We start from the raw sequence: 26,337 nt of genomic DNA, 5'->3' as shown, positions 1-26,337 counted from the left end.
TGCTGCAGAATTGGCTCTTGCGCAAACCCCAGCATTATATCACAATCAGGCAGGTTAACATAAAGACTCACTGTTAGAAATTGGGTCTCTAGTTGGGAGAGGTACGCATCCTGTCCAAGTAGGGACCACAATCCTAGTCAGGGTATGTCAGATACAAAACCTAAATTAACCTGTGCTCACCCTCCGGTAGCTTGGCACAGAGCAGGCAAGCTTAACTTAGAAAGAAGTGTGTGAAATAGTTGTGCAAAAAAGACTCAACACCAGTTTAAAAACAAAGATGAATCTGCTTAAAACAAGACCAAAACAACAAAAATCGAATCAGTAGAAGTTGAGTTATGAATATTTAAGGATTAAAGGTGAAAACAGTGCTTAGATGTTTTGAGTTTATGAGGGAGTGGTGCAAATTCAAAATCCAGGCCAACTGCTATAGAGTGGTGGCTGGCTACAGAACCCATGCAGAGTCTGATGAGCACCTTTATTGGAGCAATGTGTTGATGACGAGGACACGATGCACTGATATTTCTGCTGCACTTGGGGTGATGCGTCGTCGTCAGGCTCTGTAGAAGTGGATAGAATGCGTCTCCAGTGGGGCGTGCAGTAGGTGAAGCTGCTGTTGTCAGGTAGCCTCTGCATCACTGTCGGACATGTGATGCATTGATTTTTCTGCTGCACTTGAGGAGAATCATAGCTTTTTGAAAGATCTAGCTGCAAACCCACTTCTGAGGCCCAGGGCTGGAGGGGGGGCACCTCAGACAGGGGGAGGACTCACAGATGGCAGAGTCCAGCAGCACCAAGAGAGTTGCAAGCAGTCCTTGATGTCTTTGGTGCAAGGATGCAGAGAACTAGTCCAGTACTTCTCACTGCAGGACAGAAGCAGCAGGCAGCAGGCCAACACAGCAGAGCAAATAGCAAAGTGTCAGTCCCTCCTGCAGCACAGCAGACAGCAGCAGTAGGCCAACACAGCAACGCAGTTTTAGATTGTCCGTTCCTCCTGGCAGCACAGCAGTCCTTCTTCCTGGCAGAGTGTCCTTGGTTCTAGTAGAGATATGAACTTTTGAGGTCCAGTATTTATACTTTGGTGCCCTGGTTCTGGAAGGTGGGAGAAACTTCCAGACCTTTCTTTGAAGTCCACAAGGTTCCTGTCTTGCCCTCCCTGGCTCCAGACACACTACAGGAGGTTATGCAGCCCTTTGTGTGGGGAGATGCATTCAGGAGTGAGTATCAGCTCCTCCCTCCAATTTAGCCAAGGAAAAACCATTAGCCTGGTGATCGGCCATCAATATGCAAATGCCACGCCCACACTCCCCTTGTGTGTGACTGTCTGGTATGAATGCACAAAGCCCAGCTGTCCTCTACTCCAGACATGTGTTTAGAGACAGGCAGAGCACAGTAAGAAAATGCCAACTTTCTAAAAGTGGCGTGTTTTTACTTACAATTTAAAATCTGATTTCACCATACGTTGTGATTTTAACTTGTGAGTCCAGGGACACCAAACACCTCATTTGTATCTTTTCCCAATTTGAAATTACACTTAAAAGATGTTTTAAGGTAATACCAATGTTATCCTATGGGAAAGATAGCCTTTGAAATAGTGAACAATTAATTTAAGAGTTTTTCACTATTTGGACATTATAAACTTATAGGTGCATGTCCAACATTTTAAATACCATAACACAAACAAGGGAGTGGGGGAGTGTTTGGCTGAAAAACAGAGCCAGCGCCCCATACTGTTTCCCCTTATTTATAGAACCATACACACAAAGAGTATGGGGTGTAGTGAGGGGACCAGTGGCAAAGAGGTTGCCCTTAGTCCTAGAGTCCCAGAATTTGAGACTTGGTTGTGTTACAAGGGTAACTGTGAAGAGGAAGGGAAAGTTTCCTTTATGGACTAGGTGGTCTCACACACATTATAGTGTCCTGCTTCATCGTATGACCACCTAGCCCCACCCAGGTAGGACAATGCGACCTGGGCAGACTCAACCTCAAAGTTAAAAGAACTGGGGAGAGTGCTGAAATTAGAATTATCTGGATAAACAAGGGATCCAGTGGTGATAGGGAAAATATAAAAATACCTAACCAGTCACCTGTGTAATGGTACACCTTTAATCGTGGTGACTGCTGGTATGGATAAAAGAAGTGATGGGACACCTACTGCCAATAATGACTCGAAGAATCACGTGATTGTTGATGAATGGCCAACATGTTTCTGCCCGCTACGGAGAGCCAAATGAGGTCTGGGGGCATTCGTCAGGGCCTGGGATCACTAAATCTATGTGTTAAATTAAATATTCAAGTAAGGGGGGATTACCTCCTACAGAGGTACTCTAGTGAGGAAACAAAAGGAGGCCTACCTGTGGGCAGCTAAACCATGGTAGTCCCATTCCTGGTAGGCTAAATGCCCCTGGTCTATGGGAGGGGGGAGTCCCCTTATAGTCACACATACTCCAAAGTGAGGCGCCCACCTTGAACACCTAACATTGTAAATACACTGCACCCTGCCCTTGGCACTGACGAGGGTCTGCCTTAGTGGTGTTTTACAGGTAAAAAAAGGAAGGATTGGGCCTGGCAAGTGGGTACACTTGCCAGGTTGAAATGGCAATTTAAAACTGCATACACAAGCTTGATACATGTTTGAAAGTCTACTGTCGTGCGTGGCCCAATCAGTGCTGCAGGCCCACTAGTAGCATTTAATTTACAGGCTCTGGGCACATATAGGGGGTCATTCTGACCTCGGCGGTAAAAGGCGCTTACTGCCGGTCAGAAAGACCGCAATAACACAGCCGCGGCAAACCGCCACGGTCATTCTGACCCGCAACTTGCAAACCGCCAAAAACCCGACATCCACAAAAGTCCGCCACACCAAAGGTCAGCGAAAAAATGGCGATGACCAAACCTCCACCGTCACGCCAACAGAAATACGCCCATACCATTCCGACCCACAAATCCACGCGGCGGTCTTTCAAACGCGGTATTCCATTGGCGGTACACACCGCCGCGGTCAAAATACACACACACATAGAAAACTCAGCCACATTGGTCATTTTGAAACACACACACCTGAAACACATACTAACACCACTCCCACACACCCAACACAATATAAAACACACACCCACATCACCCACAAACCCCTACGATCCGAAATTATTGACGAAGGCTAGAGAGAGAGCACAGAATAGACAATCCCACAACACAGAGGCACACAACACCATCACCCACACAGAATCCACGCACCAAACACCACACACCACCACACGCACCACACTCATCCCCACAAACGCCACCCCACACCTCATCCACACCACCCCATGGCACCCCAAAGACACCCCAGGTTCACTGACGCAGAACTCAGGGTCATGGTGGAGGAAATAGTCCGTGTAGAGCCCCAGCTCTTCGGGGCACAGGTGCAGCACACCACAATTGCCAGGAAGATGGAGCTATGGCAAAGGATAGTGGACAGGGTCAACGCGGTGGGACAGCATCCACGCAATCGGGATGACATAAGGAAGCGCTGGAACGACCTACGGGGGAAGGTGCGTTCCATGGTATCAAGGCACAACATCGCGGTGCAGAAAACTGGCGGTGGACCCCCACCTACTCCCCCAGAATTCACAGCATGGGAGGAGGAAGTCTTGCACATCCTGCATCCTGAGGGCCTTGCAGGAGTAGGCGGAGGAATGGACTCTGGTAAGTCAAATCTCCACTACTTCATTCCCCCCACCCCACCTGCATGCCAAATCATATCCCCACCCTCACCCCCACCTCCATCACACCAACTCCTTGCAAATGGCTCACCATCACATCCCACCCATCCCAAAACCTAGCCCTGCATGCGTCCCCAAAGCATGGACACCCATCCCCAAAGCATGCCCACTGCACACACCCATCGCCCCCACAAGCCACCGTCACAAAAGCCCCCACAAGGGAATGCCAGCACTGGGGTACACGGCCACCCACCCATTACATGAAATGCCACACACAGAAGGATGTGAGGTCAATGCGCTGGCGTGGCACACCGTGGCGGTAGGCGGTCGAAGACCGCGGCGCAAAGCAGCATTGGTTAACATTGAACCCTATGGGTCTCAGGAGCCAATGACGATGTGCACCGGCGGTCGCGGTACGCACCGCCGCGGTACGCACCGCCGCGGGCGTGACCGCCATTTTCTAACTGCTTAATCACTCGAGACCTGATCATCCACAGGAGAGGACCTATACTGCAAGTGCTGCTGTGACCTCGGTCTGGGAGATACAATGGCTGCTGCGACTGGGGAAAGGGCCCCTGCCTTCACATCTGAGGAATTGGAGAAACTTGTTGATGGGGTCCTCCCCCAGTATGCGCTACTCTACGGTCCTCCAGACCAACAGGTAAGTACACAGGGAGCACGTAGTATGGGCTATGCCTGTGTTGAGTGGGTGGATGTAAGATGGTGGGGAGGGTAGCGAATGAGGAGTGCAACGCACGACAGATGAGAGCATGTACCACATGGCAAGGTTGGGGAGGGGGGGCCACTCACATCGACCATGCAGAAAAGTGATGATATATATTTTTCCACCCTGTACATGTCACATAGGTCAGCGCCCATCAGAAGATCGACATTTGGCGTGCCATCGCCAAGGACGTCCGGGCCCTGGGGGTCCACAACAGACGGGGCACCCACTGCCGCAAGAGGTGGGAGGACATCCGCCGCGGGAGCAGAAAGACCGCTGAGGCTCTGCTGGGGATGGCCTCCCAACGTAGGAGGGGTGCCAGTCGTCAATTGACCCCCCTGATGTCCCAGATCCTGGCAGTGGCCTACCCCGATTTGGATGGGCGCGTGAGGACATCACAGCAGACACAAGGGGGTGAGTATCAGCACATTCTGCTATATTAGCGCACAGTGTAGGTGTCTGGGTGGGGAGGAGGGCTGTGGCTATCTCTAGGCCAGGGCGGTTTCAGTAGGCTAGGCCCCTCCGTTAGGCATGGCCCTGTGTCCCCGCCCCCCACCTCTGTAGGGTGCTAAGTACAGCTATCCATGGTCCGGGCTCACCTATGTGTGCATTTGTCGTCCATAGACTTGTAGGCCAAGTCACAATAATTGAGTAGTGTACCCCGAGTGCGTGGCGGAGTGCAGGGGGCTTCTGTGTCTGTCCTCTCCGCCAACGGTGCCGCCAATGCATGCACTCAACATTTCTTTCTTTCTTCTCCCCCCCTTTTTTTTGGTTTTCCTGTTCATGTGTGCATTAGCATCATCAGGCGGAGGAGAAGTGGCATCGGCGCACGAGGGAGCTGCATCTCACATGGCCCCGGAGGGCCCTGCAACCGACTCAGACTTAACCAGTGAGATGGAGGGCGAGGGGAGCTCCACAACGGGGACCCCTGGAGACGTCAGCGACACCGACACGTCCTCGGAAGGGAGCTCCCTTGTGGTGGCGGCAACATCCATGCCCACCGCAACAACAGGTACATCCGCCACCCAGCGCACCAGCTCCGCCCTCCCAGCAGCCCCTCAGCTTTCACCCCGTGCCCGCTCGGCCAGGAAGCCGGCCATCTCCTTCGCCCCTGGCACCTCAGGTCCTGCCCCAGTTACCCCTGCTGCCCTCAGTGCGGAGATCATTGACCTCCTCCAGACGCTCATTGTTGGGCAGTCTACCCTTTTGAATGCCATCCAGGGGGTAGAAATGGAGGTGCATCGGAGCAATGCATACCTGGAGGGCATTCATTCGGGTCAGGCTGCCCATCAGCGATCGTTCAACGCTCTGGCCTCAGCACTGACGGCAGCAATTGTCCCTGTGTCTAGCCTCCCCCCTCCAACATCCTCAACCCAGTCCCACTCCCCTGTTCCTCTGCCTATCCCAGACACACCTACAGACCAGCCTGCACACACCTCAACACCCAAGGGCAGCTCATCCAGACATAAGCACCACAGATCACACAAGCATTCACACAAGCAACATCCACATGCAGACATGCCAACAGCCACTGCCTCCTCTGTGTCCCCCTCCTCCTCGTCTCCCTCCTCCCTCCCTGTGACGTCTCCACTCACACCTGCATGCACACCACCATCAGCCAGTACGTCCATCACCACCACACCCACCAGAACAGTCCGCACACGTGCAGTGACCACCCCCACTGCCATTTACACGTCCCCTGTGTCCTCTCCCAGTGTGTCTGTCACCCCCTCTTCCAAACCACACAAACGCAGGCAGCCACCCACCCAACAGCCATCCACCTCACGACAGCCTCCGTCACAAGCACCTGCACCCAAAGACACCACACTTCACTCTCCTACAACCACATCGTCTTCCTCCACTCCCATACCCACTACAACTACCCGTCACTGTCTTTCTAAATTGATTTTCCTTTCCAACCTTGACCTCTTTCCAACAACTGCCCCCTCCATCTCGTAAGACTCCAATCAGCACCTCAGCCACCACAAGCCCTGCACCTACTAGGACCATCGTTCAGGGCTATTGGAGTCCACCAGCTCCTAGGGCAGGAACATCGGCCAGCACAAGGGGACAGCCAGCCCACCCCCTGGGAAAAGAACCAAAAAAGGGAAGGGCCGGCGCGACAGGCCGAGACGGCTGCCCCCAAGGACACCAGCCTTGCACCGTCACGTGGCCCATCCACAAAGGGAGGCAAGGGCCCCAGAGATTCTGCCAAGGAGGGCAAGGGCAGCAGGGCGAAGAATTCCGGCAGCAGGCGAGCTGCCCAGGAGGGCCCCACCAGCCCCATTTGGGGTGTGACGGAGAACACCCACGGGCCCAGGACTCCAGCACAGGAGGGCCCCGCAAGCGAAAGGTTGGATGGCGACTGAGCGGGAATTATTCGCCAGATCTGGTTCCCTAGGAACACAAGACAAGCACCGCTGAACAGGGCCCCGCCGTGAGAAGCACCGCTGAACAGGGCCCCGCCAAGACAAGCACCGCTGAACAGGGCCCCGCCGTGAGAAGCACCGCTGAACAGGGCCCTTCCTGTCAAGCACCGCTCCTCTGGGCCCTTCATCTCAAGCACCGCTCCGCTGGGCCCTTCATCTCAAGCATGGCTGCGCAGGGCCCTTCATCTCAAGCACGGCTCCGCTGGGCCCTTCATCTCAAGCACCGCTCCGCTGGGCCCTTCCTGTCAACCACCGCTCCGCTGGGCCCTTCAACTCAAGCACCGCTCCGCTGGGCCCTTCCCGTCAAGCACCGCTCCGCTGGGCCCTTCATCTCAAGCACCGCTCCGCTGGGCCCTTCATCTCAAGCACCACTCCGCTGGGCCGTTCATCTCAAGCACCGCTCCGCTGGGCCCTTCCTGTCAAGCACCGCTCCGCTGGGACCTTCATCTCACGCACCGCTCCGCTGGGCCCTTCATCTCAAGCACCGCTCCGCTGGGCCCTTCATCTCAAGCACCGCTCCGCTGGGCCCTTCATCTCAAGCACCGCTCCGCTGGGCCCTTCATCTCAAGCACCGCTCCGCTGGGCCCTTCCTGTCAAGCACCGCTCCGCTGGGCCCTTCCTGTCAAGCACCGCTCCGCTGGGCCCTTCAACTCAAGCACCGCTCCGCTGGGCACCGCCGTCTCTGAACTGCTCCGCTAGGCCCTTCCTGTCAAGCACCGCTCCGCTGGGCCCTTCATCTCAAGCACCGCTCTGCTGGGCCCTTCATCTCAAGCACCGCTCCGCTGGGCCCTTCATCTCAAGCACCGCTCCGCTGGGCCCTTCCTGTCAAGCACCGCTCCGCTGGGCCCTTCCTGTCAAGCACCGCTCCGCTGGGCCCTTCAACTCAAGCACCGCTCCGCTGGGCACCGCGTCTCTGAACTGCTCCGCTGGGCCCTTCATCTCAAGCACCGCTCCGCTGGGCCCTTCATCTCAAGCACCGCTCCGCTGGGCCCTTCAACTCAAGCACCGCTCCGCTGGGCACCGCCGTCTCGGAACTGCTCCGCTGGGCCCTTCATCTCAAGCACCGCTGGCCCATTGGCAGGGCCGGATCTGTGTCGGGCAGGGCTTCACGAAGCACTCTGGCCAACATGCCTCCTCCATAACCAGTGGAGTCTGTAATCCACCTGATGGACTGTGGCTTTGCACTCCCCAGGATGGTACAGTGGGCAATCCACCCACTTTAGAGACTTGAGAGACTGTGGCTTTGAACTCCCCAGGGTGGTACAGTGGGCATGGAGGCCCATCGTGGATCTGGCGTCGTGGACTCATGTGGCTGAGGTGCCCCCCTTCCCTTCCCCCTGAGGTGCCTGTTGTTTTATTATCTGATGCCCCAGCAGTGTTCTCTCCAATGGAATCGTGTCTCGTGTATGGGCTTTGCCCATGTGTTTATGCACATTGTCCCACGAACAATGGAATGTTGCCAATATGTGCCGGACTTTTGGACTATGTATATATTGTTCATGTTGTAATATATTTATTTTATAGATTTCATATTTCACTTAACTTCAAATATGCTATAATATACTTCAATTTTCATGATCTTTTTATTTTGTCTTTGCATTATTCCGGGGGGCTTGGGGGGTGTCACTCTGACTTGTTGCTCTGCATTGGTGTGTAGGGATTTGGGGGGAGGGGATGTCGCATATGTGTGTGCCCGTAACCTTTTCTCCTCCCCCCTCCCCTGTGTCGTAGGTGCAGTACTCACCGTTGTCTCCTGCGGCAGCGTTTGTGTTCCTGGTAGAGGAGCAGGTAGACAATAGCTGGTAGGATGTTTAATTCGGGTTCCATGCTGTCCAGATTCCTCCTGGAGTGTATAGAGGTGTGCTCTGTTTCCGCCGTGTTTTTATCGGCGGGGCTCCCGCCCCGGAAAAGGTGGCGGATTAGTGGGTCGTGATAGGGTGGGCGGTACATTGTCTGCCGCCTGTCTGTTGGCGGTGACCACCGCGCTGTTTGTTTGTCCCGCCGTGGCGGTCGGAGTGTTAAAGTGGCGGGCTGTGTTGGCGGTTCCCGCCTGGGTCAGAATTCCATTTCTTTTACCGCCTGCCTGTTGGCGGGTTGGCCGCCGCTTTAACACCGACCGCCAGGGTTGGAATGACCCCCTTAGTCTTGTGTCATGCACCTTTAAGTTTAACATAGCACAATAATCCTTTATTTCCTGTGATGAAACCAGATAATTTCCATTGTATAGTCATAGACTATAAACTATAGACAGTTAAAGGTCTATGGTCTTAGACTATAGACCTTTAACCAGTCTTACTCCAACGTCTGCAATGCAAAATTCCCACAGCACAGGTTTCTAGAATAATACTGTTAGTAAAAAATACAAAACTACATTGGACATTTCCAATGTTTTTTTCTGCCAAATATAGCACCTAAAAGCATCATTTGATCACTTTTACTGCATTAGGGATCCAGAGACAGTTCTGTAGGCTCCCACAAGGGTATAAGAACTGTCCAGGTCTGTTTGCTGCCCGAGTGCTATCAGTTGTACAAGAAATTGACCCAGAAGCATTGTCTTATTGTGACATTTACCTCACAGATGAAGATTTAAACACACATTTGGCCAGAGTAGATCATATAATTCTAGAATTCTCTGACCATGGATATGAATGTAATTTTCCCCAATCTAAAATTGCCTTTCTCGGTGTCCTATTTTTACGAAATGAATGATCAAATAAGGTAAAAGCCTAGCACCACATTTCTTAGAGCAGTGTCTCTGTTACAACCGCCAAACACCTTAGTAAAGCTTCAATCACTTTTGGTTTTCTAAACTTTGATAGAAAATACATATCAGGATATGCGCAATGGGTATAATTTAATTTGTTCTGATCTTTCAGATACACATTGGGCTACTGAACACACTGCTATTCCCAGAACTCTACAAACAGACAAGCTTGCATCTAAACACTTACATACTCATATTAATATTACTAATTTAGTGATCTGCATAATTGTGGGTTCCAGTGGGTACACATGTTACCTTTAAAGAAGGTGAAACTGTACCGACTGCCTATAAAGCACATTTGTCTTCTAATGCTAAAATGTGTTTTGCAGTGCAGACTGTAGTTCAAACAGCTATACTAAAGGCGCATCTATTGGCTCAGGGAAAATGCATAATTGTGGGTCTCCCATTCCAGCATTGAAAGCTGCCACCAAGGCAAGAGTCCCTAGCCTGAAAAACTTACATCCACAATGGATTTAGTGGGCCACTTCCTTAACAGCTACTGATGTAGATTATGTTACTACTTTGAGAACATAGTAACGTCTCTTGAGTGAACAAGACTACCCCATGTCAGCTGGCTCTCCTATTATTCACTAGGGACATCGGGGAAAGCAAACAGACCTCTGTCCATACTGAAGATCCCCTCTAGCCACATAATTCAGTAGAGTTGGAGAATGTACTCGCACTTGTATCAGTGAGCGATTGGATGACACAGGCCTTTAATCTTATTGTGCTGCTGAGGTGAACTGACTATTCTCTCTGAGTTTGTAATGTTGTGGATGCATGTTGCCACAATTATGGGTTGTTTCACTCAATAGGAACAATAACAATAAAACATATTTTGAAAAAAAAAATCCATGTCTAGTGAAATTTTGCCTCTAGATCAGTATGTTTACATAATATATACTGATGGTTCAGCCCGGCTCACAGTTGGCACTAAACATAAATATCAGCATGTGCTGTATTGGAGGGTGTCATGAAAATGGTGTATTTCAAGCACAGCAAACAATGACAGAAAATGTTGGGTGAATGTACCACTTGGCTGGCTAAACTGAAAGTTTTGGTTCTGGCACTACAGAATACGAATCCAGAATTCCCCACACTTATAGTGTGTGATTCCTATCCTATTACTGCATCCAGTCTTTTAGTGATAATTTACATAATTGGCACTTGAATGGATTCAGAGACTCTAAAGGTAACAATATAATACATACGTTGCTTTGTGAAAGGTGGCAGGTCTGAAAGATGCTTTGCCATAGGCTTGTGTGATACACACATTGAGTTATCAGCTTGTTGTTCTAGACGTTTCATGGAATTTGTTGGCTGATGAAGCTGCCAAGCCAGCTGTTCAGACTGCTTTAGTAGCTGTGATTACTCTTTCATACACAAGAATAGATGATGACATTATGGCTGTGGTCGCTGCTTTGGCTAGTGACATGAACCTACCTAAAAGATATCCGGTAAAATACTTAAAATACTCCTATCTGTTGAATTCTCAAAATATTCCATATGCTCACAATCATAGGGTAGTTGATCAAGTAATACCCAACCAGAACCGCAGGTGAGAATTGATAACTGCTGCTCATGAAGAATTAGCGTCTGCCCATGCTGGTGTGGCAGCTACAGGTTCTTTGTTATAGAAATGGTACTGGTGGCAGGGTCTTTATAAACATATTAAAAAATCCATCCTTTGTTTTGACATTTGTCAACAAATCAAAAGTTCCACCATTGCTCACCCAACCCAGACACTACTTTTAATCCCAAATAAACCACTGCAATGCATCTATTTAGATCACCGTGGACCACTCCATACAAATGGTACATTTACATTTATCTTATTGGCTGTTGATCCATGTTCTTGATTTCTATGGGTGTGGCCACAGTGATTGGCTGACGCTTGAACTGTTATTAGAGATTTGTAGGTCTTCATGGGTACATATGCAGTAGTGGCATTCCACTTGGAACAGGGACCGGCTTTTGCCTCTAAGGCTTACTGGGATGGCATGGGCACCCTAGTTCTTGCTATGCATTATTCTCTGCCCTATCATACTGAGGAAAATTTGGTAGTGGAATGGGAAAACCATGACTTTAAAAGCTAGAGTATTAGGTTCAGGTTGTAGTTGGATTAATCCCCTGTGTGGAGTCCAGAGACCGTTAAATAATCTCCTTTTAAGGTCTTTTGGTGGTCGGACTTCCTACAAGGTCCTTTTCAGAGTTCAAATGTATGTTCTTGATCTTGATAACCCTGATACAGTGGTGGCAGATGCGCCCTTTGGCATCAAGGAGCATTTTGCCGACTTACATGAATTGCATGACTTCTGAGATAAGCGTTCAAATTTAACTTCTAAAGGTTCTGCCACTGACAAGTGAAGGAGCAACCAGCAATTTCTGGCTAGATTTCTAAAGTTGGGGATCTAGTCCGGGAGAAGAATTCAGACAAGAAAGAGTGTGGCCCATCCAACCGTGTACCTGTGCATGTCCTTGCTGTTCGAGGTACATGACCTGTGACTTTGCAACCCCTTGCTGTTTGTAAACAGAACCAACAAGTTTGAATTGATTTGATCAAGTTACATCATGTGGTCAGTTCTCTACAGAAGGCCACAAGTGCATCTGGGTTGTTCCTTGTCTCCTTTCCCTACCCTCCAAGAGATCCTTCTACATGCATTAAGTAATCCTAATCTTACTACTCCCTGGCTGGGGGCTTTCGATGTTGAACTTTGACTCATGCCTGTTACTACTGCCAATACTGGATATGTATCTTTGGTGAGTTTACAGGTTTTTACTGCTGCTCCTGCCTATGAAATTGTATATTATCAACCACCCTTGTAGGACCTACCTGCTCTGCTTTGCCTAATGTGGTCCCTGTTTTTACTCAGACTGCCTATGGTTACCATGCTGACAATGATGATTTGTTTTCAAGTTCTTCGAATACCTTCTTGCATGGTGTACATGCACTGTTATTATGGTTGAAACAGACTGATTCTTTGGATATTTCTTTCATTGTTCTTTTGCTTCATCAGGATTTTATTTTTAAAAAGTTTTCTTATTATTTTGAATGGACATTATCTCCCAGATCACTCTTCTCCAGAACTGATAGTTGAGGTGCTTACGCCTCATTCTTCTTCACATAAGGTCCAAAGAGACGTGTCCCTTGTGAACATTACAGTGTTTCCTGTCCATGATAGTATCATCTGGGATAAGGTACCATATGACATTTTTGGTCCCACAGAGACACTGCAGATTCTGTATATCTTTAAGATTGCTATGGATAATGTTATTAGCCCAGGTTTCATTTCTGATGAATGAGATATTGTGATGGTTTCTAATATGCTATCTGAATTAGAATCATATACAGTATTTGAAAATGAGGATTTGTATCTGAAGTCTGCAATTTATGGTTAAATGTTTTGTTACCATCATTATGCACACCACTGTTTACACAGAGCTAGTACTCCACATGCTGTTTTTAATTATAAAGAGTGGGAACACTGCCTGACCACCTGTGGGCAATCCCAAAACGTAGTTGAAGAAGTTTGCATATTTCTCTGGTTATGTCCCTAAAGATCCAGTTTTGTTTTATGATACGCTTACATCTTCCCCACTGAAGAAAACTATGCTGACAAAAACAAAATTGATTTATTCTGTCTCCTTTACTTCCCAATGAGCCCTAAAGGGTCATAATTAATGAAAAAACAATATTGATCTAAAATCTGTTTGGGGTACACAACACTGGCAGGTCCGGGGCATTGATGGTTTATTTAGAACTTGTCTGAACCCTAGCCAACTGTTTTTTAAAAACAAAATGGTACAACAGACTGCATGTCTTGGGATAGTCACTGCTCAAAATTTCAATACGCCTAGTATTCTCTCTGTTGCATGGTTTGACAATTGGCATCAGTACAGCAATTTCCCAGAAGAACATCTATATGGTCTAGAATGGTACATTCAACTCTTCATTTTCTGGTTCAGATCAGTGGTTAGTATGGCCCGTTGATACTAATGGCAGCAATTTCTGTTTTTTAAACTCTTCCATGGGGTTTAAAGCAAGCAGGCCAGACCCCCAGTATGAACAGTTACAACACGTGGGTGTGGTTACTACATATAACCTAGGAAAGTTATGACAGCAAAGGCTAGAACATTCCACCTTGTCTGCAGTTAAAGAACACTTATCTCTCTTTTTGATTGATATGGACTTACAATATTTTTTTTGTTGGGTCCCAGATCACACATTCATGTATGCCACTTAAAATAAAATTTGTAAAATTTCTCAAAGGAAGGTGCTGACCGTTTACGACAAATTGATAATGAAAATTTGGAAAAAGCTGTGGCTGTTGTCGACAATGGCATGACTACATTATCAACTCATATTTATCTATTAAATAATATTCTTTCATCTGCATTCAATATCATACAAAATGACATGTCTATGCTTCAACATGGCCAGAGTCAGTTGAGATAAATTTTGCAATTGAGTTGGACGTTGCAGATTTTAAAATCAACTAGAGCTCCATGGAAATATCTGAATGCAGCTGAATTGTTTTTACCTCACAGTTTGTGATGTATGCAGCAAGTAATGGTAAAAAAAGATGCGACTTACACTATGCTAAACATAGAGCTTTTAGAAAAACTGCCTTTCCCTGTAGCAGAAACTCTGCCTGGTGTTTGGCTCATTCATGGTTTCACTTCTCTTTACATCTTACATCTCCATGTTTTATTTCACATCATGCCTGAAACATTTTCAGGTAAGCAGATATGAGCAGATGGGCACATATTATTTTCAAGAAGCTTAGTTTCTTCCCTTTAATTACAGATCTATGTGTGGGGAAAAGAGGTTTTTATTAGTGGAAATGAATGTGGTACTTCTTTGGGATGCTCCTTAGTCTGTAAAAAGATAACACTTTATGGAGTTTGTAATGTGTCTGTAGCTAACGTATTGTGATATTTGAAGGGAGTCACAGTCACAGTGTGATGAGGGCAGTGTTTACTTATATAAACAGCATCCATGCTAGGCTCAGTGAGAAGAGCACTTCGTGCTGAGGTTATCAACTCATCTTTTAGTACAAGAATAAGATCTCTTCAATAAACTTTTGAAAATGTATTTTTGTATCTTTCTTGTGATATCTTCAGGCATGCATATGTAACAAATTAAAGATTAGATCTGCTTCCACAAATTCCTTGGGATTCAGAGTGTTCATGTTCGAGGTTACCAATAACATCCATTACCCTGGAATGGTTAGGGGTTTAGATGTGGTACTGTGAGCTAGGTGAAACAAACCCTCTGGACACAGCAGTTTACCTGCTCACACCACCATGCAGAAACAAACACAAAGTCAGTCCCAGTGTGGGGGGAGCTTTGACAATGCTCCTGCTGCTTGGGTGCAGACCTTTGATCCGCTTTCCTCCACAAACTGATACTGGCAGGGAAGCAGATCAAGATATTGGTCCCACCCAGAGGGAGCAGCATAAATAGCTGCTCCCTCTGGGTGGGAGCAATATGTGTTCTGTTTCTCTGCTTGCATCCTGCCCACTGAGAGCTGACTCAGTGTTTGCTCCCGTTTGGCAGGGGTTTTAAAAAAGTTCCCACCCAGTGGGCGTGGACACAAGATTCCCTGCATGCCCCCATGCCAGCAGGAAAAACTGCTGTGTCCCAGTGGTGGGCTCCCTGGGACATTGCATGTGAAACGACCCCGGAGGATGGAGTACCAAGGGCCAAAAAATGCTCTAAAATTAGCAGCCCTGGGGATGGTCCTTTTCAGGGTCCTCTCCCCCTTTTAGGTAAATTTCAGCTGGGGTGGGCTCCCCGGGACTTATAAAGGCTTGGGGAAAGGCACTACATGGTTTCTCCCCCCTTTTGGTAACTTTCAGCCCATAGGTGGGCTCCCCAGGGTCTATAATGGCTCAACGAGGCTGGTCGAGTGCCCCCTCTCCTTATTGAATGCTGCCCAGAAGGTGGGCTCCCTGGGGCCTATCATAGCTTGGGGTTGGGCGCATAGCCCCTTCCCCTTTTTTAATTGTGTCCCCTTACCCTTTTTTTGATAAATTTAAACTCCGGGGGCCACCTCTCCTTATAAATACATTGGTTCTAGGAGATGGGGTCCCTGGCTCTGAAAACAGTCAGGGAGAAGAGCTGTGGACTCCCTCCCATAAATAAGTAAATTAGGCACCATGGGACGAGGTCCCCCGGGCTGAATATGGCTCAGAGTGGGGGGTTGCATGTCCCTTACTTCAAATAAGTAAATTGGACCCTGGAAGATGGGTTCCCAGTGACTAAAGGGTGTTGTGTGGCACCCTCCCCTTTTAAAAACAGACAGCCCTGGGGGATGGTTGCCCAGGGCCTGGGAAGGCTCGGGGAGGGGGAACCACATGGCCCCCTCCCCTTTTAAAAAAAAAATGGTTTTGGGAGATGGGGTCCCTGGATCTAATAAAGATTGGGAGGGGCCTGCTAGCATTTCTTCTCTGTTTAATTGTATACTTCTGAGGCCTTTTAAGGCTTGGGGAGGGAGACTTCTCCTTTTTATTGGAACCTGACCCCAGGAATCCATCCCTATGGGCCAATTAGGGGTCAGGGAGGTAGCTGCACATCCCCTCCCCTTAATATATGTTTTGCCCTAGGGGATGCATCTCTGAGGCCTGCAGGCCAACCCTACACAGCGCACACCAAAGGCTGTGCAAGGTGTGGAGTTAGCGGCCTGCTGGGGGTTTGGCCACAGGGCCTGGCGGCAGGCCAAGCCATATGGCAAAATCCTGCTGTGCACCGCCAAAGGCTCCATGCAACATTGGGTTGGCTGCCTGTGGGGAGTTGGATACAGGGCCTGGCTGCAAGCTAGGCCCTGCAACCAACACCACACTACATGCAACAACAGGCCAAGTGTAGCATGGGTTGGCTGCTTGAAGAGGCTTTACCTGCCTCCGAGTGGGCTGGCTACAGGGCCGATCCGCAGGCCAGGCCCTGTCGCTAAGCCCCTGATATGTACAGCTGAAGGCGTGCACAGCGTGGGGTTGGCTGTCTGAGATTTGAGATGTCATCAGTGATGTCATAAATGAAGTCATAGAACATGTCATGAGTGCTGCAATATGTGAGGTCATAAGCAGTGCATGGCAGGGGCGCAAGTGAATATATATATTTAAATATGTGTGTGTGTGAATATATATATCTCTCTATATATATATATATATATAGATATATATTCACTGAAAAAACAAAGATTAACATTATACTTAGGAGAAATGTTCAGTAACAATGTAACATTTTAAACTCTAAAAAGCATAGAAATTCACCAGTTATAGTTACCTCAAGTAACTATAACTTGTGCCCTAAGGTTACTATAACACGCACCCCCACCATGCACAGTTTTCTCACCAACAATTTAATTGCAAATGTTGCAGTGATATTATCGATTATGTGATAGAAGATGTCATGTGATGTAATATGTGAGGTTATTACCAGTTCATGGGAAGGGTGTGAGTTATAGTTACCTTAGGGCTGTGTGGCCCCCCTTCCCCATTAGTAATTTGCCTGGGGGTGCATGTCCTTCTCCCCCATAAATCCAGCAATGTGCCCTGTGGGATGGGGACCAGGGGCCAAAAACATCCACATACACCTTCCCCTAGAACAATGTGACATTCCCTGGGGGATCGGGTCCCTGGGGCTGAAATCAGCCCAGGGAAGGGGGATGTGTGCCCCCTCCCAGGTTAGCTGCCTTTGGGGGGTTGATTACAGGCCCTGCAACAGACCCCCCCCCCACTACCATGCATGCTCGAAGGCTGTGCGAGGCAGTGGTTGGATTAATGTATGGCAATTAAATATCACTTTGTTAAAAAAAAAAAATGAAATTTACTGAAAAAGCCAAAGGTTACAAGGACGTTATATTTAGGATATGCCATTAAAAATATATAAATTCACTAAAGAAAAGTTAGAGGGACTTTATAGTTAAGTTCAGATTTTACACACACAAATCCATAGAATTCAGAATCTCACATTTAGAATATTTTTGGGGTGTATGCCAGAGACTTGTCCCATGCTTTTTCATAAAAGGCTCTGCCTGTACCAGTCTCCTAATCCTCCCAAGATTACACACACGTGTGATTGGATGGCTTTTTTAAGTAGGGGGCTTGATATACAAGTGCTATTAACATGTGTGCGGTTTGAGGATAGAACTTCACCAATTTGCGATGAAAAGCAAGGACCTGGCACTGATTTGTTTGTCTTTGCTTTTCAGTAATAAATTAAACAGACCTGTTATTTATCTATATTTTATTATATCATCTAAACTTCGATTGAAATTTTATGCTGGCTTTGATCTATTGGGTAACCTGCCTTTCCAAGAAAACCTGGACAAGTTAGGCAGATCTAATGCAGAGCTGTACCTCTAGAATTTTATTCGGACTCTGACTAAATGATAGAAGCTCAAATCCAAACCGAAATACACGTGCAAAGCCAATGATGACATCTTGAATTTAAATTTGTGCCTTTGTGCTTCTCGGTGCCCCTTGTTAGCACACAGAAAAACCCTAATCTGGCGGGAAATTAACAAACCAAGTGCAATCAAAGTTAACCCCTGGAAAACCTACTTAGAAATCCCATCTCCAGTTGTCAGAGACATGGGTTAATCATTCACAGTATGCTCAATTCAATAGACTCGTGAAAAAAAATCAAATTAATTTTCTTAGTGGAAGATCAGGGCAAAACTCAAAACAGGAGCATGCCCAGATGATTGTAATCTCTTGATTCACTACCCATAAAGAAATATTTGAATCTTCTGAAGCACTAGTTAGGGAAACATATGTGCACAACCAGGCTGAGGTTTGTTTTGTTACCTGTGAAAGAATTCCATAGTAGCTGATAAGGGACTGATAGCAATATGCATTGTTGATTTTGTTGTGATGAGACTGAATTATGCTGCTATTCCTGTATATTGAGGTCTGGCTGTTGAACAAAAACGGCTGTAGAAATTGATTTTCAGCCACCTGGCCTTCAGGAAGTATGAAGATGCAGTGATCAGTTGCTCTACTGGTAACACTGGTAACAGAGGGGCCTCTTTATGGGGATGTCACGCAGTGCAGCACAAGTCACCTAACTGCGCTGTAGGACAGGGAAATGGCAGGAATGTGCCGTATTTAAGGCAATATGGCGCATTCCTGTCCGTTCCTCTTGGCTGCCTAGTGCCAAAGCAGGTACCCTTGCACCATGGTGCGAGAGCCTGTGTTGCATGCAGCATTTTGTTTGCAGGAAGGGGCATCTTCCTGCACAAATACAATCCTTAGAGGCATATTCTTCTTTCTATGTGTGCTGCAGAATGCAAGAAATTAGGAGAAATAGAGATATTTCCTCTTGTTACACCTCCCCTTGGAAAAGTAAGATTTTGGCGCAATCCCAGGTTTACAAATTCATCTAAATCTGGGAATGTATCAGAAACCATGGGATTTGCATGTAAACATGTTTTGGGGTTCCTTGCATTACTCCAGATTTTTGGAGCCACTCTGAACCATGGAAAGTGGCTTTGTGTGGCTTCAAAAATCTGACTTAGAGGTTTGTGTCACGCATGTACCACGTTGTATTGCAAACGCGATGCAAGCATCCTATAAATATGCCTGAGCGTGTTTTTTTCAAAATGTATTGATGGCGTAAATTGCCTGCAAGCTGTGTGAATAATCTTTTATTTTAGCTCCTGTGAGAGGGGTCAATGGCCCCTTGCCATTGTTTTTGAGCTTTATGTTTAATATACTTTGTAATGTATGTAATTAACAAGACAATAAAAAAGTCAATCAGTACATTTTTTCAACATGCAGCTTATTATTCCCATTTTGACCGTTACAATTTTATTCTGTGACTGAATTACTCCCTTAATGTATTAACAAAACTTCCAGATGTTATTAGCTATAAATATTAAATCATTTTTATGAAACTAGGGTGGATTGCTAATCCGGAAATGCACGGGTGAAAATTATTTTCAATGGTTTGATTAGTAATTTATGAAATTTCAGATCGTGTCTATTATTATCTGAACCGACCACTTTGACCTATTAGATCTCTGGAAGAAATATTTATAGCCAGTATTTGGAAAACGAAAATATGGACATTTAGCAAGCGCGTAATCTTGTTTTTTGTACCTAATTTAATGCTTTCATTGCTACATTTATGAGCGTCTTAGATTATACTTGTTGCTACTTGAACAAAACTGTATAAGGAAAATTTCCTTTCAGTTATGGATTGTCACATTTTAATCTTCCCATTTTTGTATAATTTATTTTAGAGGATGTATTTTATCACTCTGTTTGTATTGTAATTTTAGGATTAATACAATAATTTATTATTATTACTTGTCATGCACATATTTTGACTGCTAAATTTCTTTTGATTTAGTAGTAATTCATATGTTGATATACACTGTTCCTCAGTAGGGTTGTTTAGAACATCGAATATACCTAATGCAACTCCCTTGACACTTGTATCTTGGCACAGGGCATCAGAGCCATTACTTCCAATATGCAGCTATCTGCAATGAATCCACTAATTCTGCTCATGTTCTGCATTCCTGGAAACAGGTTTTGTTAATCTACTTGTTGAAAAAAGCTTTTGCAGACCCATCCTTTTTAGTAATGTCTTTCCAATTTCTCATTAAGCATTCCAGATTATGTTTTTAGAAAAAGCTATTGATAAAAAAAGCTCCCCTTTTTTTCTGGAAACAAATATCTTCTTTGATTTTGCCCAGTCAGTTGTCCATCCATCCCACAGTACTCAGGCTACCATTATTTGAGTTGTAGACAATTTTTGGATGATGGTCATTGCCCTGGTACTCCTTAATCATTCTGCAGCAATCAGTACGGTTTCTCATAATCGTGTTCTAGATCGCCTAGCTGAATGGAAAGTCCAAGCCAAGGCACTGGTTCGAATTGTGCCCCATCTGTTGGGTCAGAAACAGGCCATTTATTTGCCTCCATTTAGGTTTGAGTTTAAATTCCTTTTGCACAGTATACTGCAGGGCTTTTCTCTGAGTCCAACATTATTCAGGCTGTATGTTCTCCCCTTGGCCTATCTTATCCAATTTGCCACTTTCAGTTTCATTTGTTATGCACATGACACACAGATTCTCATGTTTTTTGAAGATCAGTCTTAGGAGGCTAGGGATACTTTCCAGAACTACCAACTTGATGTTGTCAACTCGATGACAAAATCTCTCTCAAATAAAATACTGACAAAACAGAGCTGCTGATTGCTTCTGGTCAGAATCCCCTTTGTTCCTGGCTTACTAAGTTTTGAACCACTGAACTCTTCTCCAACACTGTCTTCCTCTGTCCAGAATTTTGGCATACATTTTGATCATGGACTTCCACTTTCCACATGACAGCCCAGAACTCTTTTCCTCCTATTTCAACAGTCTGAAACTTCTGTGTAAAAATTGTCCAATCCTTTGCCTGGAAAACCTCTGTTTAGTCATCCAGTCTGCCATTCTTAGCCGGTTTCACTACTGCAATACTGCAATTTGATACATCTGGTTCCACCATGTACTGCTGTAATGTAAAACTCTTCAATTTGACCTGTCAAAATAAACTTTTTTTGACTAGTAAAACTTTCCTGTTAAATATTACGAAGTCACTCTCATGTAGGTGTTTTATCTCGTGAGGTAGAGTGCATGGTATTTACAGTAGGACATGTAGAAATGTAATGTTATCAAGTCCTAACAGTAATTAGCATCAAAAAGCATTTTTCAGTGTGCAAGGCCTAGATGTCCTATGTACAAAAGCAGAGCAAAGTTTAAAATACCAATACTGTATCTTGGGAAAGGGACCAGCTAGAAAAATAAGCAACTATTTTAATAGGTATTGAAAATCCAATTTAATAAAAAAGATTTGTAATAAATATTAAGGAAAAGTAACTTTTAAAACAATAATCCTCTGCAACACCATGCTAGTCATTAGCCTTTGAATAGGTGTGAAAAAAGTTCCTCCAAGGAATAAACAATAGGCTGACCTGAATGGGCAGAGATGATTCCTCTGTGCTCATCAGAAATGGAGGGTGGAGCTGTGGGTCTCCTTTTGACAGCACAGTATCAAATTGTGCTTGACCAGTCTCCTGAGCCAATTGTAACACTTGAAAGGGAGAAAACAGGATTCCAAGACAATTATTTCATAAATATTGTCTGGTTCCTGAAGGACCTTGCTTTTGCCCAAGCAGACGTCTGTCTCTGGGTTTTACACATAACATCTGGGGTACACCTGAAAGGAAGAGAACAGACTGCCAAGTCAGTTTTTGTGTATTCACTATGGTTGTTGAATATCCTGGCTTTTGTTCTAGCAGACGTCTTTCTCTGGGTTTATTGTGGGTACAGTGGTTGTCCCACACCATATTTTAGTATTAGATTTGGGAGGACACTAGGAGTGAAATAGAACATTCCCAAAACACACTCCCATCCCTAGGAGCCCACATTTAGTGTGGCAAAATACTTTTGCCATCTTGAAAGTGCCAAAGTGAGTAGGGTTGGCCCTGGAAACTTTTACCACATGCTTTACAGTGTGCAGAGGAGTCATTCACACCTACTACCCAGTGCCAGGCACAAATGTGGCACCTTCAGGCACCTACCTCAGAACACTCCTGGACATGAGGAAGAAGAGAAGTTGATGGGACTTTCTGTCTGTGAACTGAGAGGAGCCCTTAAGGACTGGACCTGCTCCCTCTTGTACCCAGGACAAGTAAATAGACTCCAAGTGCTGCAAGACTGATCTTCTGTTCAAGCTATAATGACATAGCAAGCTAGAAGAAGCCTTATTGCAATTACCTAGCTGACCAGTGGCAACTGAACCTGGACTGGACACTGCTATTGGCTTCTGCCTGACACCCTGTGAGGGTCTAAGTCCCTCACTTGAGATTCTTGGGAGGATTTGGAAGTGTTCTCCTGTAGTGTATTGGGCTTAAAGGACAAAGTCAAAACATAAGGCTCTCTCGAACCCATCAAGAAAAGCCTCCATTCCTTACAAGCTACTTTAAGAGCGAGTAGTGCATGTTCCAGTACAGAATAATTGCGTTCTGCCTCTGATAAGATATGAGAAAGATAAAAGATAGGATGTTCCAATCCATTGTTGTCTTGTTTTTGCAGCAGAACTGCCCCAATAGCTCTGTCTGAGGCATCAGTCACAACGATAAATTTCTTGGTATTGTCAGGATGACGCAATATGGGTGCTTGGGTAAAGGCTGTCTTCAACTCTTGAAATGCGCGTTCAGCATCCTTGGTCCAGATGAAACCATTCTTCAGGTTCTCTTTCTTAATTGTTTGTGTTATGAAACTTTGTAGGTGGGCTGAATAAACTGACAATAGAAGTTTGATAAACCAAGGAAACATTGTGTTTCCTTAATGGACGTTGGAGAAGGCCAGTCCAATATGGCACTGACCTTGTCAGGATCCATGGATATTCCGTGTTGATTGATACAGAACCCCAAATACTTTACTTCGGTCTTATGGAACTCACACTTCTCTGGTTTACAAAACAATTGGTTTTTCTTGAGTCTTTCCAGGACCTGCAGGACATGATCTATATGTTGTTCAGGATCACAGGAATATATCAAGATATCATCCAAATAAATGACTACATGTTAGAAATGGGGTCTTTGGTTGACAGTCAGGTTACCCCCTTTTCAAGCAAGGACCCTCACTCTAGTCAGGGTAAAAGAGAATCACCCTCAGCTAACCCCTGCTTACCCCCTTGGTAGCTTGGCAGAGCAGTAGGCTTAACTTCAGAGTGCTGGGTGTAAAGTATTTGTACCAACACACACAGTACCTTAATGAAAACACTACAAAATGACACAACACAGGTTTAAAAAAAATAGGAAATATTTATCTAAACAAAACAAGACCAAAACGACAAAAATCCACCATACACAAGTCAAGTTATCAATAAAAATGCAAAAAGAGTCTTTAAGTAGTTTTAAACATACACTAGCGCTGCTAGAGTGAAAATGTACCTGGTGCGCATCAAAAATAACCCTGCAAGGGTGGGTGTGCGTCAAAAATAACTCCGCACGGCGGTACGCGAGTCGAAAATCCAGCTGCACGATGATCCGAAAATCCTGCAGCGCAGGTTGTGATCTCCCAGCCTCCTTCAGCGATGCTGTGCGTCGTTTCTCCTGCTCTGTGCGTCGATTCTTCAGTCGCGTTTCCTGCGAGCGTCGTTTCTCAGCTGCGGAGCCGGTGGTGTGTCGTTTTTCTCAGCCGCAGATCGGATTTGCGTCAATCTTTTCCTCGCACGGCGCTCTGTACGTGGATTTTCTTGTCTTTAGGCTGCCAGCTTCTCCTTTCAGGGTCCCAGGAACTGGATGGGCACCACAGGGCAGAGTAGGAGTCTCTTCAGAGACTCCACGTGCTGGCAGAGAGAAATCTTTGCTGTCCCTTGGACTTCAAACAACAGGAGGCAAGCTCTAGATCAAGCCCTTGGAGATTTCTTCTCAAGATGGAAGGCACACAAAGTCCAGTCTTTGCCCTCTTACTCTTTCAGAAGCAGCAACTGCAGGATAGCTCCACAAAGCACAGTCACAGGCAGGGCAGCTCTTCTTCCTCAGTTATTCAGCTCTTCTCCAGGCAGAGGTTTCTCTTGGTTCCAAAATTGTTTCTAAAGTCTGTGGTCTTGGGTGCCCTTTTTATACCCAATTTCTCCTTTGATGTAGGCCTACTTCAAAGTAAAGTCTCTTTGGGATGTGAAATCCTGCCTTGCCCAGGCCAGGCCCCAGACACTCACCAGGGGGTTGGAGACTGCATTGTGTGAGGGCAGGCACAGCCCTTTCAGGTGTGAGTGACCACTCCTCCCCTTCCTCCTAGCACAGGTGACTCATCAGGATATGCAGGCTACACCCCAGCTCCCTTTGTGTCACTGTCTAGTGTGAGGTGCAACCAGCCCAACTGTCAAACTGACCCAGACAGGGAATCCACAAACAGGCAGAGTCACAGAAATGGTATAAGCAAGAAAATGCTCACTTTCTAAAAGTGCAATTTTCAAACACACAATCTTAAAATCAACTTTACTAAAAGATGTATTTTTTAATTGTGAGCTCAGAGACCCCAAACTCCACATGTCCATCCGCTCCCAAAGGGAATCTACACTTTAATCATATTTAAAGGTAGCCCCCATGTTAACCTATGAGAGGGACAGGCCTTGCAACCGTGAAAAACAAATTTAGCAATATTTCACTGTCAGGACATATAAAACACATTATTATATGTCCTACCTTAACCATACACTGCACCCTGCCCTTGGGGCTACCTAGGGCCTGCCTTAGGGGTGTCTGACATGTAAGAAAAGGGGAGGTTTAGGCCTGGCAAGTGGGTACACTTGCCAAGTCGAATTTACAGTTAAAACTGCACACACAGACACTGCAGTGGCAGGACAGAGGCATGATTACAGAGCTACTTATGTGGGTGGCACCACCAGTGCTGCAGGCCCAATAGTAGCATTTGTTTTACAGGACCTGGGCACCTCTAGTGCACTGTACTAGGGACTTACTAATAAATCAAATATGCCAATCATGGATAAGCCAATTACATACACATTTTGTAAAGGGGCACTTGCACTTTAGCACTGGTTAGAGTAACAAAAACAGTAAAATCAGTGTCCAGCACACATCAACAACCTGGGGAACAGAGGCAAAAAGTTAAGGGAGACCACGCCAAGGATGAAAAGTCTAACACTACATATTGGTTGAGTACATCAGAGAACAGTGAATCCATAAATTGTTGAAAAACAGAAGAGGCGTTGGTCAGATGTGTGTGTGTGTGTCAGGTGTGGGGTACTCAAACTGTTTAATGTGTGTTTGTGTTCTGGCTAAGGTGAGTTTTTGAGTGCATTGGTTCGGCCCGCCAATGGTTTTCTGCTGTGGATGAACTGCTGTGGTGATTTGTGGGCTGTAATCTGGTGGGTGGGAAGTTGTCGGGCTGGCGGTGCTGGTGGTGGAACCACATGTTTCCCAGTGTCCCGGCAGTATCGGATTTGTGGCTGTTTTTTGGCAGTCTTCAGTGTGTGACTCTTAATATGGCCGTTGGATTACTGCCACCATGGCATTCTTTTGGCGGCCGCCATCGCGGTGGTCTTGTGAAAAGAGCACCAAAGTCGTAATGAGGCCCAATATCTTTAAGAAGAATAAACATGATTGGTGTATCTGATCTACGTTTTACAATAATCAGCCTTAAATTGTGCCTAGGTCTTGGCTTCACATGGTCCTTTCATGGTTCACAATCTTCCTACTTTCTCAACTATCCACTATGAAAACTGAAAGAATCATGGCTCAAAACAGGAAGAATAATCAGAGTGGCAAAACTCCAGGCCACAAATCACCTACCCTACTTTAGGGTTCAGAACTATTTTCAAACTACAGGGTATTGGCCACAAATGTCAGCATTCAAATATTCCACTCTATAGTACATAGTAAACAAGGTGAACCACATGTGCAAAGCAGGGTTCACAAGGTGTGGTTCCACATAATTCCTCCAAATCCACCTTTCCAAGAAGCCCACAAAAGTGTTCCAAAGCAATTCTCATTAGCTTCAAGAGAAAGATACACCTTCTCTCTTGTCTCTCACAGCATCTCAACTTCCCTGCTGTTCTGCAGGCAATGCAAGAAACAAAAGACTGCTCTTGAAGAAATACTACATTCCGCAAATGTCATCTTTCTCACTTGCTAAAATGGGACACTTTGAGTATTAAGGGGCATATTTATACTCTGTTTGTGCCGAATGT

This window comes from Pleurodeles waltl, chromosome 8 (genome assembly GCF_031143425.1).
Source record: "Pleurodeles waltl isolate 20211129_DDA chromosome 8, aPleWal1.hap1.20221129, whole genome shotgun sequence".
Lineage (NCBI taxonomy): Eukaryota > Metazoa > Chordata > Amphibia > Caudata > Salamandridae > Pleurodeles > Pleurodeles waltl.
The sequence above is the reverse complement of the archived record's forward strand: the minus strand, read 5'-3'. Positions refer to the sequence as shown.